Consider the following 17,941-nt stretch of genomic DNA (forward strand, 5'->3'; position numbering starts at 1 on the left):
AGAAAGCACAGCAAAGCACAAAACACATTTCAAAAGTCAATTCACATTTTTGCCGTTGGTGTCTTGCATCTTCTATCTTCTGTGTGCACAAAACTTACAGTTCTTCTTTCCTAGCACACCAATAATAAAAATGTACAAAACACGTGTTCGTTTATTAATTCCTGGCCAAACAGGGCCAACCTTATGTGGTCCGACTGCTTGACATTGACGCCACTCAAAACAAGTGGTCCGAAGATGCAAGGTGAGTTTGCAGCAAAGTGCTGCATAGCAGAAGTATAAGGCCACAAAATCTGTGGTCCATAAGTGTAATGTGATAATGTGCAGCAAAGTGTTTTTGCAGCAGGGTGCTGCACATGTGCAGCAAAGTTATAACAAATGAAAAAGATACGGCAGCAAAGTGCCGCGCTGTTCAGTTGCACAGGTGTAGCAAAGTGCCGCAGGGGTGCTGCACAGTTGTAGCAAAGTGTAGCAGGGGTGCTGCACAGTTCGCTGTTGCTGCACAACTCCACCTCTAAAGTGGGTCCAGGGGTGTGGGGTTAGACAAAGCACGATCAGCAAACCAGAAAGGCGCAAAGGTACACCAAAGGTGCTGTCTTTCCCTCATGGTCCCCCTGTGCTGTCTTTCCCTCACGGTCCCCCTGTGCTGACTTTCCCTCACGGTACCCCTGTGCTGTGTTTCCCTCACGGTCCCCCTGTGCTGCCTTTCCCTCGCGGTCCCCGTGTACTGTCTTTCCCTCGCGGTCCCCCTGTGCTGTCTTTCCCTCGTGGTTCCCCTGTACTGTCTTTCCCTCGCGGTCCCCCTGTGCTGTCTGTCCCTCGCGGTCCCCCTGTGCTGTTTTTCCCTCGCGGTTCCCCTGTGCTGTCTTTCCCTCGCGGTTGTCAGCTCTTTCACGAGCCTCGATTCAGTATACAAAAAAACAAACAAAAAAAAAAACACAAGGTGATGCAACGCGAGGGGCGCGGAGGAGCGAGCAGAGCAGACTCGTCCCTAGCCGTCCGTACCCCCCAACGTCGGCTCACACTACAGTACCCTAGGCCTTCCTTATATTTACAAATTCATCACTACGTTCTGTCTCCCATATCCCCCTCTAATCCAAATTCGTCTTCCAATCCCTCACAAGAAGGAAGAGGTGGAATAAACACACAATGTCACACTACGTCGTGATGCGTCTCACTTACTCAAATGTTCACAGCGTCCTTGGTGTGGAGCTTCGTCTCCTTGGTGACTGGCTGTGGACGGTGCGAAGGGGATTTCTCTTCCTAACTATACTAGTAAAATTAACTCTGTTAAACTACCCGGGGTCGTGCCCTGCCAATCGGCCATCTTTAAACTATGTGGTTCTAAAAACCGAATTCCCATTGACCACCCTGTGATGCTATCCGAAATTTGGGTCTCACTCCCCAATTTTTCTTACTGTGCCCTCGCACAATTTCGGGGCTGGGTCGTGTGGCTCCACGAGCAGGTCTACCGACCTTCGCACCTCCGCCACTGAAGTCGCCACCCGAGCTTACCTGCTCCTGCGACTAACTACCTGGGGTGGGCCCCTCCTGGCTCTTCACCCCCTGATGCCCTCCTTGGCATTGGGCTACCCGGGTCCTCTCCTGGGATCCTCAGGCCCCACTCAACAACTACTCTAACTGGCTCCCAGAGCCTACCTGCGGCCTCACCTGGCCGAAAAACGACCAGCGTCGGAGTGCCCCAATAACCATACTCACCAATTAACCCACACGCCCAGCCATTCTACAGACTCATGCACCCACCAAAGCACTACGTTGCCACTACCTGCACCACAGGTGTCAATATCCAAACAATTTACCTAAGCCCACTACCTGACTTTACACTACCCACCCCAGGCTTTCGTGAATGGGTCCATCTCCCCCCATTCACTCCTTCGCACCATGCATTCCACACCTTTTATTCCACACCAAGCATTCCACACTAAATATTCTCACACACTACTTTTCTCACACACCTTTTGTCTTGCACACCTTTTTCCATACACAATTCCTTTTATGGTCACAACACAAAAATCCTCACACACACACAGCATCATCTAACTAGCTGCTTTTTCCCCTAAGACTTGTGCTTTCCCGTCATCCCGTTAAACTAAGCACTTCCCTCGTCATTAACATCCATCTAACCTCTCTACGTCCCCTCTACAGTACAGTGTCATTACTTAAATCTTGTCCTCTACAGTCTACTAAATCCCTACCAATTATTCTAGCCCGCCCTCGGCTAGTTTTCACTGCCATCCCCCTAATCTAATGCTCATGAGCCCTGTTGAGGAATGGTGAAACTACCATTCCCCCACGTGGGGTACCATTCCCCAACACTACTTCCATTCGTCCACTGCACTTGAGCCTCTCCATGTGGAAATACATCGTCATTACGGCTCGGCCTCGGCGGGCCGAGCGATCCATGCGGTTGGTTGGTCGCCTGTATGGGATGTCCGTGCGGCATTTTCGATCATGGGGAGGAGGCATGGACGGGCCGAGGTGCAGGGGCCCATCCATGCATGGGGCCTCGCGGTCCCATGCACAATGACCCAACCGGCCCCGGTCGGAGCACCGCAACCGCCAGGGTGCGCGGCTCCGAACTCTCCTACCTCCCCTTGAACCTCGCCGATTGCCTTTGCCGCCATGGCACGGCACCAACCATACAGGGCGGGGTCCGGCACGGGTCGGGCATGGCGGTTCTTGTGAAACTGCCGCACTACCAATCCCGGCCGGTCCCTCCTGCACAGAACTCACCGAGGGCTCACGTTGGCTACCCATCCCCCTCCGCCCTACTCCCCCGGTCTGTGTCGATGCTTAAGCCGCATTCTCACACCTCGTGACCCACACGGCACTCGCACACCCAGGTGTCCTCACGCCTTCCATACACTCTGCTACGGCACACTCTCCTTCCACGTCCTCTGGTGTGCATTCTCTCTCGCACTCCGTACTCGCACCTGCACACCTAGGTGCACTCATACCACTCACACACTTCGTTACGCACTCCTCTTCCATGCACTCCTCTACCACACACTCTGTAACACCCATGGGTGTGCACTCTCCTGTTGCACACCCAATCCTCGTAGCACACCCTCGCACACACCCTGGTGCACACTCATCCGTTACCTACTCCGTAACGCCCACGGGTGTGCACTCTCCTGGTACACACCCAATAACACACTCTGGTGTGCACACCTTCACACACTCTCCTGTAACACACTCTCCTCGCACATACTCATGCTCCGGTGCACACTTTTCTCACACACATGTACCAGTCGCCCTCGCACACTGCACAACGGACCTTCCACGACCGCCCAGGTTTCTTCTCGATCCCAAGCGCGCCAAAACCCTTTTCGCGCCAAACACACCCCTACTCACCTTGGGGATCTTCTTCTCCGGCAACACCTGCAAACTTTTCATTTTGTTAGCAAGTGCGACATGACGATGCAAACACAGACTTTGAGGACATTCCATTTCTTTCTCCCGCGATTCATTTACTTTCTCTCCCGTCTCTTCAATTTCAGTTAAATCTTTTTCCTCGACGACCGCCGGCGCGCATAAAATTTCGTCTTCCAATTCGGCGGCTGTCGGCTTTTCTACACCCCGTGTCAATTCCTCTAGACCCCCGGTCAATTTCGCTGCGCCTCGCTCAAGCTTGCTCTCCACGCGTTCCTCACACCGCGTCACCTCGTCGTGTCCAAAGGCTACCTCCTCGCTCAACCTGCGCCCAATGTCCTCCCCCATTTCTTTTAATTCCCGGGTGAATTGGTCACTTCGGGCGTCCATTTTGTTTTCCAACCCCAATAACCCATCTTTCATCTCCTTGGTGGATTGGTTCCCCTGGGTATCCATCTTGTTCCCCATTTCTTTTAGGCTATATTCCGTTTTGGCCACGAAGGCCATCATGCGTGTCATAAACAGGTCGATATCCATTGGCGCCACGGGCTTGGCCTCCACCAACACATGCAAAGTGCCGCCATTTCCTCACCAGCTACCTCCCCCTCATCAATGTCCTCCTCTTCTCCCAACTCTTCCTGTGGGTCCTGGGTCATTAATTCTTCCTCATCTACCTCATCTTCTACCCCCACTGGCATTCGACCGTCTTGGCTAGCCATGGCACGAATTAAAAATTTGGTTTTAAAATTAAATTTTGTCCACTCGCAATTTCAAGTGCGTGAAGTGCACTCCAGGTCCAATCCCACTCCCCGACACCAATTGTTACGGTTCTCCTGCCGCCCTTCCTACCCCTACCAAGGAGGGATTAGGCCCCTTGGTCTTGCTGGGCTTGGCGGAACCAAGACTTGCAACGTCCCTTCCGGACAAATGCAGAGTAGGGTCTCGGGACCACTTCTCGCTCATACCTAATTCCCCGCGCTGCCCTGGAAGTGAGGAAACAAGCCTTGCACGAACCACGTGTGGTTTGAGTACGCCGAGTGGATTGGGTACCACGTGGTCCGTGCAGTCTTAATTAGTGGAACCCGATTTGAGCGATCCTATTCGTGCCACGCTTAGCTAATGAATAAACCACAGAAGCGATCGAATGGAAGAAAGGAAGAACACTGGTTTAATTATTCCCACACGTATTTACAATGATCAGGGACGCAGAGACACAGAGCAGCCTTAAGCAGTCTTAACTTGTTACCCAGACAACGGGCCCGACTCACACTCACACGGGGAATTGCAGATGGGTAGATGTTCCCCAACGCATCGACATGGTCGTCCAGAGACGGCCTCCGTCCGGCTCTCCACGGCCCCAGCACGTCCCGCGAAGATGGTAGCAGGCGATGGCAGGAACCCATAGCGCATCTCCCGAACAAGGCAGGTAACCAGATGGAATGGCAACGGGTGGGACTTTTAGCGCGGCTGGCGATTACTCAGCCGTTCTCACTCGCGCGTCTCAAATGCACTGTATATTGGTTCATGCGTGGCTGGCTGCGCCCGCGTGTTTTTCACAGTTCACTGCCAACTCTTCTTCTTCGATCCTCTGAGCTGGTTAGTGCGCACGAGTTCTTTGAATCGAGTGCTATTCAACGAGAGTCCTCTTGTTCATCAACTGCCGCGAGTCCTTTGCAAGTCCTTTGGCCAAGTCCTCCCGCGCTAGTCCTCTCCCATAACTGGGGTGGGGCTTTCACGGCACGGGTTATATAGCTACGGCCCTGAACCTTCTGGACCCTCCCACCACGCCCTGTGGCGCAAGGCCGCGGCCACCACCTCTGAGCTCTGATTGGTGGCTCGCGCTTACCGTCCCCACTGCTGTCGCTCTCGATCCGATCCTCCTAGCCTGCCTCGTGTTAATTCGCCCAAAATGAACCAAAGTCAGTGCACAGGGGCACGAGGCTAGGGTAGCTGGAAGGTTGATAGCAGTATGGCCTATTCTCCTGACCCTACCCAACGCAGAACTAACATTGGAAATGGACTAAGCTCACACAGACTAAGACATAACTATACTACAAATGAGGCTACATGTTGCTTGTGTGACTATCGACGAGGGGGCAATTTTAACTTTTATTATACCAACTGTACAAGACTCAAAACCGCAACAATATATATATATATTTGCCTCGTAACAAACGGACCCAAATGCAATACCTTCACCAAGGGCGAGGGTAATAACACTGATTTGGTTTTGGATGAGAGTTGATGTTGAAATCGTAATCAGGGCATTAAATGAGACCTATTGGACAAACAAGGACTCGTGTTACATTTGGTAAGGAAACATACACAGTTAAGCTTCAAATTGTGCAAGGTAAAGTGAAACCGATCCCAGGTAAGAAAACTTGTAAGCGGGTGGGCCTGTTGAGGAGAGATGATTGTGGAAGAGGTGATGACAAGTTTGATGACAAGTTTGATGACAAGTTTGAGGTCGTTTCCATTCTCAATGACATGTCGGGTTCAGAACCGAGAATGAGCCAGATCAGGCGGGAAACTGGAAAAGACCGAGCCCTGCAGTTGTTAAAGCAGCAGGTTCAGATGGAGTGGCCCTGCAACAAACACTTGTTGCCAAGGGAGCTCGTACAGTACTTCCGGTAACGTGATGATATAGTGAACATCGGTGAGGGCGAGACTACCGGAAGTAGGCTGTAACACGTGCGTGCCCTTTTGTGGTTTGTTTTCAACGTATCCAATCATGTGACTGTTGTCGCGAAGGGTGCACGAACCGGAAGTGACGCAGTTCCGCGGGCGGCCATACAAACATTTCGTATTATTTTTCATAAAACTTTATATTGTTAGAAAGAGAATTACTTCGGGCTTGTCGGAAAGTTAAATTTTTTAAAGATCAGACAAGAATGAAGCGAGTTATGATCAAATAACCTGCACCGTTTCCATAATTTCCGGCTGTAACACGTGCCATTTTGTGGTTTGTTTTCAACGTATGCAATCACGTGACTGTTGTCACGAAGGGTGCACTAACCGGAAGTTACGTAGTTCCGCAGGCGCCTATTAATGGCAAACTATTCCGGGGCAACAGGGTAATTATACCACGAAGAATGCAGAGTGAGATTTTTGATAAAATACACGACTCGCATCTCTGAATGGTTAAACTTTAGCAAAGGGCGCGCACTATCTGGTTCTGGCCCGTCATAAATGGCCAAATTGAAGATACGGATTCAAAGTGCACAATTTGTCAAGAAAATCGAAAAGCACAACCAGCACAGACTCACTGTTCCCAATCTGACCCCTACCTGAAAGCACAGACTCACTGTTCTCAATCTGACACCTACCTGAAAGCACAGACTCACTGTTCCCAATCTGACACCTACCTGAAAGCACAGACTCACTGTTCCCAATCTGACACCTACCTGAAAGCACAGACTCACTGTTCCCAATCTGACACCTACCTGAAAGCACAGACTCACTGTTCTCAATCTGACACCTACCTGAAAGCACAGACTCACTGTTCCCAATCTGACACCTACCTGAAAGCACAGACTCACTGTTCTCAATCTGACACCTACCTGAAAGCACAGACTCACTGTTCCCAATCTGACCCCTAACTGAAAGCACAGACTCACTGTTCCCAATCTGACCCCTACCTGAAAGCACAGACTCACTGTTCCCAATCTTACCCCTACCTGAAAGCACAGACTCGCTATTCCAAATCTGACACCTACCTGAAATCACAGACTCACTGTTCTCAATCTGACACCTACCTGAAAGCACAGACTCACTGTTCCCAATCTGACCCCTACCTGAAAGCACAGACTCACTGTTCCCAATTTGACCTCGACCTGAAAGCACAGACTCACTGTTCCCAATCTGACCCCTACCTGAAAGCACAGACTCACTGTTCCCAATCTGACCCCTACCTGAAAGCACAGACTCACTGTTCCCAATCTGACCCCTACCTGAAAGCACAGACTCACTGTTCCCAATCTGACCCCTACCTGAAAGCACAGACTCACTGTTCCCAATCTGACCCCTACCTGAAAGCACAGACTCACTGTTCCCAATCTGACCCCTACCTGAAAGCACAGACTCACTGTTCCCAATTTGACCCCTACCTGAAAGCACAGACTCACTGTTCCCAATTTGACCCCTACCTGAAAGCACAGACTCACTGTTCCCAATCTGACCCCTACCTGAAACACAGACTCACTGTTCCCAATCTGACTCCTACCTGAAAGCACAGACTCACTGTTCCAAATCTGACTCCTACCTGAAAGCACAGACTCACTTTTCCCAATCTGACCCCTACCTGAAACCACAGACTCACTGTTCCCAATCTGATCCCTACCTGAAACACAGACTCACTGTTCCCAATCTGACTCCTACCTGAAAGCACAGACTCAGTGTTCCAAATCTGACTCCTACCTGAAAGCACAGACTATGTGGCAGTATCCCAACACGACATCCCATTACTACGATAAGTGGCGGACTCGTTGTGCCGACTCGTAAAATTGACATGTGACATTTCGTTGATACTGTAGCGGTTACCGCTGGGTGTACACAATCGCCTTGCACCTGCCAGGACGCGGCCTGGGCGCAATCGCCATGCCGGGCTCGTCCGGACGGGCCCAGACGCGCCTCTCCCGGGCATGCCCGGACTCGCTATTCCCGGGCTCGCCCGAACCTCCCGGGCACGCCCGGTCTCGTCTTTCCCGGGCATGCCCGCTCTCGCCTTTCCAGGGCTCGCCCAGAACGCCCAGGCATGCCCGCTCTCGCCTTTCCAGGGCTCGCCCAGAGCGCCCGGGCACGCCCAGCCTCGCCTTTCCAAGGCTCGCCCAGGATGCCCGGGCAGGTCCAGACTCGCCTTTCCAGGACTCGCCCTTGACACCCAGGCATGCCCGGTCTCGCTTTTCCCGGGCAAACGCTCCGGCATAAATGTGTATATATTGTTGCGGATATGGGATTTGGCCTCCATCCATATCCGCTTGTAAATATTCCCCTATTTCCCCAATACTCCCCAACTATCCCCAATCCCCCATTCCCTAGTCCCATTGTCTGTAAACAACACTCTGTAGCCCCGACCTTCCCCTTTTTCCCCCATTAAATGTCGTGCCCAGGTTCACCGCATCTCACGTAGACAACTATAGGACATCTTGCTAGTTATTCTTAGTCTATGTCAGTTAAGGACTCGTTTCCATTAATTCTGACTCTTCGTTGCACCAGAATGTGATTGTATGGCACCAGTAGTAAGTTTAGGACCTCCCAATACCTCCCCACAATCTCATCTCCGCATCCTCCCATCATCTCATGAAACAACAACAACAACAACAGCGCGCGGGGAGTGCGCGTCCTCACTCCGGCTTGGTTAGCCGCCATTGACCATGTGCTCCGACGGGGTTACCACACAGGGGCTGACTGTCAGCTCCTCGTCAAGGGCGGAGCCCGGTAATCCCCCGCACCCAATAAGAAGCGGCGGACCGATTCCATCTGGGGCGGAGCTAACGAGCCGAGGGCGTGTCACTTCCCGCTGGATATACGCAGCCACTTACCGGAGGTGACGTCAGATGCGCCCCCAGCTTGGAGAAAGAACATCACCTCCTAGCGCTGAGAGATACCTCCCGCATCTTTGGACCGGACCGGGTCGATTCTGCCCCTGAGCCAAGGTGCACCTTGAGCCATCGACTACCTGCCCTCCCCTGCCATCAATCCCTGTGTGAGTCAGTCTTGTCCCGTTTATCTGTGGTCTGTCGGGGCTAAGATAAGACCGTATTTAAGTGCCCACCTTTCTATGCTGTACCTCTTGTCCGTGTAATCTAAACGTTCTGCAAACCCATATTATAACCTCCTCCGGAGGTCTTGAGAACTGTACCCCTGGTGTCGTGTCATTTAACCCAGCCGTTGTGTCCTTTCCTTCATTGATCTAGCGTAGCGCGATCCGGCCAACGTTCGAGTATAATCGGGTAAACTGTGCGAACACGGCGGCCATTCCGCTCGGCCCAGCATAACATCTTAATAAGTCGTGTCCGTAACAATTGGTGTCGGGAAGTGGGATCGGTCCCGGAGCGCGTTTCACGCGCTCGAAATTATAACGGCGAAATTTGATTTTGTTTTACGAAAATAAAAACCCGAATTTTGAAAGTCGCACTATGGCAAATCAAGACGGCTGGGTTCCGGTAGAGGAGAGTGAGGCAGGGTCGATCCAGGACCAAAATGAGGGACATGAGGAGAGCGAAGCAGTGAGGGTGGCAGGTTCGCAAAATAGCGTCGTCGCGCACGAGGTTACGGGCGCGCAAAATGGCGCCTCGCACATGGCCACGGCGACCACACCCGCGACCGTGGTAGCGCCGCTGGTAGATTTGGACCTTTTTTTCATACAAATGAAGGCCCTTATGGCCCAAAATAGCGAGAAAATGAGGGAGGAAATGAGGGTAATGGGAAACCAAATGGGGGTAATGGGAAACCAAATGGGGGTATTGAGGGACGAAGCGAGGGGTACCGGTGAGGGATTAGACAATAGATTAGGGGAAATACAGGAGGGGTTAATGGGGGTAGAAAACAGAATGGCCGTTCAGGAGAATCAAATGGAAGGGATGAAAAAGGGGTTAGAGGGGTTAGAAAACAGTATGGAAGGCAAATTGAGGGACATGAGGGACCAAGCGGAAAGGGAAGTTAAACAAATGGGGCAGCAGATAGAGGGGGTCAGAATGGGGGTAGAAACTAAACTGGATGCTAACAGGGAGGAAATGGAGCAGATGAGGGTGGCATCTGGGCAGGAGATGCAAGTGATGGGAGAAGAGATCAGAAGAGGTGTGAGTGAGGAGGTCGGAGGAGTGCGCGAGGAGGTGAGGCACTGTAAGGAGCGCATGGAGAAGGAGGTGAGAAAGGGGACTGTAAAATTGCAAGGGGGTATAGAGGAGTTGACGCTGGGAGTAGAACAACTGACAGTGGGACAAAAGGAGTTGGGGAACAGGTAAAGAAGAACAGTGGTAATAGAGGGTTTAAAATCGACACAGAAGGAGATGAAAAAGGACGTAGGGGTAATTAAAAAAGAGTGTCAGACGGTACATGAGGACCTGATGAGGAAAATGAACAAAGTGGTAGAGGTGATGGAGGTTAAAGAGCGGGAGGTGCGGGAGCACATAGAAAAAAATAAAGTGGAGTTAGAGGAAGAACTTAAAGGGGCGCACGAGGAGATGAAGGAGGTGAAGCAGAAATTAGAAGAAGTGGAAGAAGGGGTGAGCGAAATTAAGAAGCGACGGAGAGAGGATAAGAAAGAGATAAAGGAGGAAGTAAAAGAATTGGTCCAAAGTCTGTGTTCGGATCGTGATGATGTGCTCATTAACCGGATGAGGGATTCGCAGGTGATGGAGGAGAAGCGAAGAGAAAGAGGACCCGGTGTAAGTGGTGACCAATATGGTCGTGCGTATGATGCGCCAGGTGATTTAATAAGCTTGGGGGTCGAGATGGACCCGGGTGTTCGTGAGAGGCCAAGAGTGAAGTGTGCGACAGGTCTGGTGTGCGAAAAAGGAGGTGTGCGAGAAAGTCCGACTGGGGTGTGTGAGGAAAAAGTGCGTGCCAAGGAGTGAAGGTGCTGGCGAGAGTGAGTCGGTCGTAGCGCGTGTGCGAGGGAGCACATGGAAGCGCGGTGTGGTAAGTGTTACAGAGGGTGTGACGGGAGAGTGTGTGCAAGAGTGTGCGCGAGAGAGGTGTGTAATGGACGGGTGCATGAGGAAAGAGTGCGCTGTCAAGAGTAAGGGTGAGTGCGCTGTCAAGAATGGAGGTGAGAGTAGTGAGAGTGACAAGGAGCGTGAGTTGGTTGTGACAGGTGAGCGAGGATGTACACCTGGAATGGAAGGATGCACACCTGGAATGGTAGAGCGTGAGTGGGAATGCACGCTGGAATTGGAAGTGAGGCACGTGGTTGGGTGTGCGAATGAGAGCACACCTGTGATTGTCACAGAGGAGGTGACAGAGGAGGGGGCGCGAAGAGGTGTGTTGGTGAGGTGTGCGACCAACGAATGTGTGCCAAAGTGTTCGGTGGTCAGGTGTGTGACCAAGGCTGTGAGTGGAATGAGTATACCTGGGTGTGTAAGGAAAGGTACGAGGAGCATGGGAACGGCTGGATGTATGAGGAAGAAAGGGGTAGCGTATGCGTTTAAGCATGCAGGTGAAGCATCGACGGTAACCGGGTTAGCGGTTAGAACGACTTATAGCCGAATCGGGCCCTCGGTGCGTTCCGGGCCTCGCTTTGAACGGCCGCGTCCGTGCTCCACTAGGCGGAGCTGGCAGCCCGATAGGAAGGGTCGTCATGGCGACCACTTTTTATTGAGGCATTCCGGCAGGTCGAGATCGGGCCATGGGATGGCTCCATGCCGAGATGGTGCGTGGGATCTCGGCCCGGGTAAACCTCCTTCCCTGCACCGAATGCGGGACGTATCCAGCCGCTGGCACCAAACAACCCGCATTCATTGCTCGGCTTTACGAAGCCGGGCTTTGGACAGGAATTGGCGCACCGAGAGGCATTAGTGAGTATACTGTGTGATGAGGATAGTGTTTTGGCCCCAAAATTAGAAAAAAACAAAATTTGATGATTGGCAAAGGAGTGGCAGTAATGATTGGCAGATGATGGGTAGTGATTGGCAAATTTTTGATTTGTTGAAATTTGATGTGCAAAATTGGTAGTGAGCGATGGGCCCGGTGGGTAAGGGTGGCATCCTTGCCACCCTTCCCATGGGGGGCAAAGGAGCTATAGTTTATGGGGTGTATGGCAGTGGAAACTAGCCCGGGTGGGTTAGGATATGGTGTGTAGGGCCCTAGAAGATGACATTAGGTGACGTTAAGTTTAGTTAGTGACTGATACCTGTAGTGGGGACGCAGGTAGATTAGTGTGGATGATAATGACGTGGGAGCGCAATAGTTTAAAGGGACGACTGGGAAGCGCAAGTTTCAGAGGGGAGTAGTTAGATGAGATGATGCTGTGTGAGAACTGGACAGGTGTGTGGAGCAGTGTATGAGTAGTGAGTGTGTGGATCAGCGCGAATGCGCTTGGGGAGAGAAGGGTGCAGGTGGCACCAGGTGTGAGAGCACAGGTGTGCAAGTACAGGTGTGTGGAATATATGGAGCAGAGAATGAGTGGTGTGGAGAGAGTTGGAGTAAGTGGTACGGAGTGGTGTGCATGGTGCGAAGGTGTGAATGGGGGAAGAGTGGACCCCTTTCACGAGTACCCGGGGCGGGTAGTGTAAGTGTTAGGTAGTGGGTATAGGTAAATTGTGGTTGGATATTGGCATTTGTGGTGCGGTTGCAGAATGGTATTGCGGATGGGTGCATTAGTGTTGTGGAAATGGCTGGGCATGTAGCCTGTTAGTGTGTGTAGTTGGTTGGGCACTCCACCACTGTGAGGATGTCGGCCAGGTGAGGCCGCAGGTGGGCTCTGGGAGCCGTTAGTGTCAGTGGGGCCCGAGGATCCGGAGGACGGACCCGGGTAGCCCAGTGCCAGAGAGGGCACCGAGTGGGGAGAGCGCCAGAGGGCCTTCCCCAGGTAGTTAGGTTAGGGTAAGGAGCAGGTAAGCTCGGAGGCAACTGCAGTGGTGGAGGTGTGCAGGTGGGTAGACCTGCGGGGAGAGCTACACGTCGCAGCCCAGAAATTGTGCGAGGGCACCGGGAGATGAATCGGGGGAGTGAGACCCCAAATTGAAAAGCACCACAGTTTGGTCAATGGGAATTGGTTTTTAGAACCCATAGTGTAAGAGGGCCAATGGTTTGGCAGGAGAAAGACCCCGGGTAATGTAAAGTTGTTAAAGTCATTTAGGAAATAGTTAGGATTGATGAACCTGTCGCACCATACGCAGCCACTTACCTGTGGTGATGATGACTCCACACCTGTGTTTTCTTTGTTCTGTGTGCAGGAAAGGAGAATTGCTGTGTGGATTGGTGAGACGCATCACGACGTGGATGAGACATTGGGGTGATTCCATCTCTCCCTCCCTAGGAGGGACTGATGATGAATTGGTGATGGCAAATTATGATGTTGAGTTGGAGATGGCAAATTGTGATGAGAGTTGGAAATGGCAAATTTGATTGGTTAGGAGGGAGAGAAGACGAATTTGGTTTATGGGAGGAACGGGGAAGACAGTAGGGACGTTTGTTGATTTGTAAAGTAGATGTTTATGGGTAGTGTTGTGTTGTGTGGATACAGTAAGGGGTAAGGGAGGGGCAATGTAGGTTACCTGGTGGGGGGGGGGGGGGTGGCGTACGGTAGGAACGTACCTGTCTCACCTGGTTCCCATGTGCCCCTAGTGTGCATTACCTAATGTTGCGTGCACTTTTGCGCCCTTACCACCTTACTCACTTGTCCTCTTCTTTTGTCTCCCACCTCCGAGGATCTGGCTTTGGGGCAGAGAGAGAGGAGAGAGAGGTGCTGGCTCCGCAGTTGTGGGCCTGCACTTTCGCTGCTTGCTGCCGGGATCGATACACCATATGGACCGCAATTTTTGTGGCCGCCCACCATGGACCGCAGTTCTCTTGCGGGCAAGCACCACCCGTGGATGGACCTATGGGTCAACGTGGCACCTATGCCATACAGGTGAACCACTAATAGTTGGCCCCTGACGGCCACAATTTAGAAATGGACGCGGTTGGCGCCTTTCTTTATTTGTAAAGAAGCCAGAAGGCCAAGTGCACTTCAAGAAGGCAAGACCAGCGGCAGAACATCGGCCGGCTGCGACACCACCGGTGATTATCGAACACTTTATTGGTGCACCGGATGGTGCTGACTGTACATGATGGGGTGGTGCTTTTGGTGCTTGAACGGGGTGCTCTGCACATTATTAAAGGCCGTAGGGCCACAGAGCACTCGTGGGTTGGTGTATCGATGCTGGCATGCGTGCTCTCTCTATGCATAACATCTGCATGTGTTCCTCCAAAAACAGGTCCTGGATCGTAGTGTAAATATCAGTGTAGTCTTGTGTAAATAATGCTCCCTACCGGCTGTATGTTTAGTTTGAGAATTCTTTCCGCGATTCGGTTATCCTGTGGGTGTGTTTCTGTGAGGAGAAGGGTGCAACGTCGCAGGGGGACATATTTACTCATTTGTGAACATCTGTAAAACTGTTGCACTCAGGGTAGAGTTAATAGTAGAGGGAACTACATCTGAGTGCCACACTAAAGTAGGTAAAAATTTATCGGGTCGGGACGCCCCGAGGTAGAGAAGGGTGCAATGTTGCGGATATGGGATTTGGCCTCCATCCATATCCGCTTGTAAATATTCCCCTATTTCCCCAATACTCCCCAACTATCCCCAATCCCCCATTCCCTAGTCCCATTGTCTGTAAACAACACTCTGTAGCCCCGACCTTCCCCTTTTTCCCCCATTAAATGTCGTGCCCAGGTTCACCGCATCTCACGTAGACAACTATAGGACATCTTGCTAGTTATTCTTAGTCTATGTCAGTTAAGGACTCGTTTCCATTAATTCTGACTCTTCGTTGCACCAGAATGTGATTGTATGGCACCAGTAGTAAGTTTAGGACCTCCCAATACCTCCCCACAATCTCATCTCCGCATCCTCCCATCATCTCATGAAACAACAACAACAACAACAGCACGCGGGGAGTGCGCGTCCTCACTCCGGCTTGGTTAGCCGCCATTGACCATGTGCTCCGACGGGGTTACCACACAGGGGCTGACTGTCAGCTCCTCGTCAAGGGCGGAGCCCGGTAATCCCCCGCACCCAATAAGAAGCGGCGGACCGATTCCATCTGGGGCGGAGCTAACGAGCCGAGGGCGTGTCACTTCCCGCTGGATATACGCAGCCACTTACCGGAGGTGACGTCAGATGCGCCCCCAGCTTGGAGAAAGAACATCACCTCCTAGCGCTGAGAGATACCTCCCGCATCTTTGGACCGGACCGGGTCGATTCTGCCCCTGAGCCAAGGTGCACCTTGAGCCATCGACTACCTGCCCTCCCCTGCCATCAATCCCTGTGTGAGTCAGTCTTGTCCCGTTTATCTGTGGTCTGTCGGGGCTAAGATAAGACCGTATTTAAGTGCCCACCTTTCTATGCTGTACCTCTTGTCCGTGTAATCTAAACGTTCTGCAAACCCATATTATAACCTCCTCCGGAGGTCTTGAGAACTGTACCCCTGGTGTCGTGTCATTTAACCCAGCCGTTGTGTCCTTTCCTTCATTGATCTAGCGTAGCGCGATCCGGCCAACGTTCGAGTATAATCGGGTAAACTGTGCGAACACGGCGGCCATTCCGCTCGGCCCAGCATAACATCTTAATAAGTCGTGTCCGTAACAATATATTGCTGCCCGATAAACGGGCTTTTCATAGTACCCGAGTTTGATACGTGCAATAAAGCAACTCGGACGAATTTCCGTCTTTGGTCGCGTCAATCCTTTTGACTCGCGTTGGAGCACAGCTCCTTCATTGGTGACCCCGAACATGGACACGGCAGTGGCTCTTAAACTGCCTACCTTCTGGGAGGCTCACGCGGCTGTTTGGTTCGCCCAGGCGGACTCCCAGTTCGCCCTGCGAGGCATCACCGCCGACGACACACGCTTCCACCATGTCGTGGCAGCGTTCGGCTCCGCCACCGCGGCCCGCGCCCTGAGCCTCCTCGAGCGCCCGCCGGCTGCTGAAAAGTATGACGCGATTAAGACGCTCCTCCTCGACGCTTTCGCCCTCTCACCGGCGGCACGCGCACGGCGCCTGCTCGACCTGCCCGAGCTCGGCGACATGCGCCCGTCCGAGCGCATGGACTACATGCTCTCACTGCTCGGTGAGCACTCTCCGGATTTTCTGTTCCGCGAGCTGTTCCTTCACCAGCTGCCTAACCCGGTACGCCTCGCCCTGGCTGGCACGTCGAACACGGATCCCCGCGCCCTCGCCAGGGAAGCCGACAAGATCTCCTCGGCGGGCCAGCACATCGGAGCGGCTACCTGGAGCCCGCCACCGTCCGAGGCGATGCCCACGACGCCCGAGCGCCCTGCGCGGTTGGAGACCGAACTGCCGGTGCAACTGGCGGCCGCCACGCCACGCCGACCGCTTCCAACACGACGGCCGGGGCCTCCACCTGACCAGGTGTGGTGTTATTACCATGCCAGGTTCGGACACAAGGCTCGGACATGCCGACCCCCGTGCACTTTCGGCAAGTCGGGAAACAGCCGGGCCGGCGTTCATTACCAGCCATGAGCGCCGGCCACTCGGGCAACTTGCTTTTTATTAAGGACAAAGCGTCCGGGCGGCGTTTCCTTTGTGACACCGGCGCCCAACTGAGCGTCATACCCGCCTCCGAGCAGGACAGGCGGAATGCCATTTGCGGCCCCTCTTTGGTCGCTGCTCATGGATCGGCCATACGCACTTTCGGCCCACGCAACGTCACCCTCTGCTTCGGCAGCCAGCGCTTTCAGTGGACCTTTGTGACCGCCGGCGTCCCCATTGCTTTGCTGGGCGCCGACTTCCTCTGTGCGCACGGGCTGCTGGTCGACGTCAAACGACGTCGCCTTGTCAACGCCGAGACCTTCAGCTCCCTGGCGTGTACGATGAGCAGCTCCGCACCGACCGAACTGGCATGCGCCCTCCCGACGGCGAACGAGTTCGCTCGCCTGCTCGCGGAATTCCCGGCCCTCACGCGGCCGACGTTTTCGGCCGTCGCAGTGCGACATGGGATCGAGCACCACATACCCACTACGGGCCCGCCAGTCTACGCCAGGGCCCGCCGCCTCGACCCGGCCTAGCTCGCTGTGGCAAAGGCCGAGTTCGACGCGTTGGAGCGCCTCGGCATCGTGCGGCGCTCCGATAGCGTGTGGGCCTCACCACTGCACATCGTGCCAAAGCCGGGGGGCGGATGGTGCCCGTGTGGCGACTACCGCCGCCTCAACGACGCTACCACCTACGACAGGTACCCGATCCCGCACATCCCGGACTTTTCCGCCCGTTTGGCGGGACGGGTCATATTTTCAAAAATTGACCTGATACGGGGATACCACCAGGTACCTGTCCGGCCGGCCGACGTCCCGAAGACGGCCGTCATCACGCCGTTCGGCCTGTTCGAATTTTTGAGGATGCCGTTTGGCCTCAAGAACGCGGCCCAGGCGTTCCAACGCTTGATGGACGGCGTGCTGCGCGACCTGCCATTTATTTTCGTCTATCTGGACGACATCCTCGTCGCCAGCACGTCCTGCGCCGAGCACCTCCTCCACCTCCGAACACTGTTCGGTCGCCTCAGCGAGCACGGCTTAATTGTCAACCTGGCCAAATGCCACTTCGGCACGACAACCGTTGACTTTTTGGGCCACCGCATCACCAAGACCGGGGCCGTGCCGCTGCCGACCAAGGTCGAGGCCATCACCACGTTCCCGCGTCCCCGCTCCATCAAGGCCCTACAAGAGTTCCTCGGCATGGTGAATTTTTATCACCGATTCGTGCCCCGCGCTGCTCAGCTCATGCGGCCCCTTTACGAGGCCCTCCGGGGCAAGCCGGCCAAGCATGACATTGTCTGGTCCGCGGCCATGGACGTGGCATTCGCGAGCGCAAAGCGGGCCCTCACCGACGCCA

Source organism: Myxine glutinosa, chromosome 5 (assembly GCF_964187855.1).
Source record: "Myxine glutinosa chromosome 5, kmMyxGlut1.1, whole genome shotgun sequence".
Lineage (NCBI taxonomy): Eukaryota > Metazoa > Chordata > Myxini > Myxiniformes > Myxinidae > Myxine > Myxine glutinosa.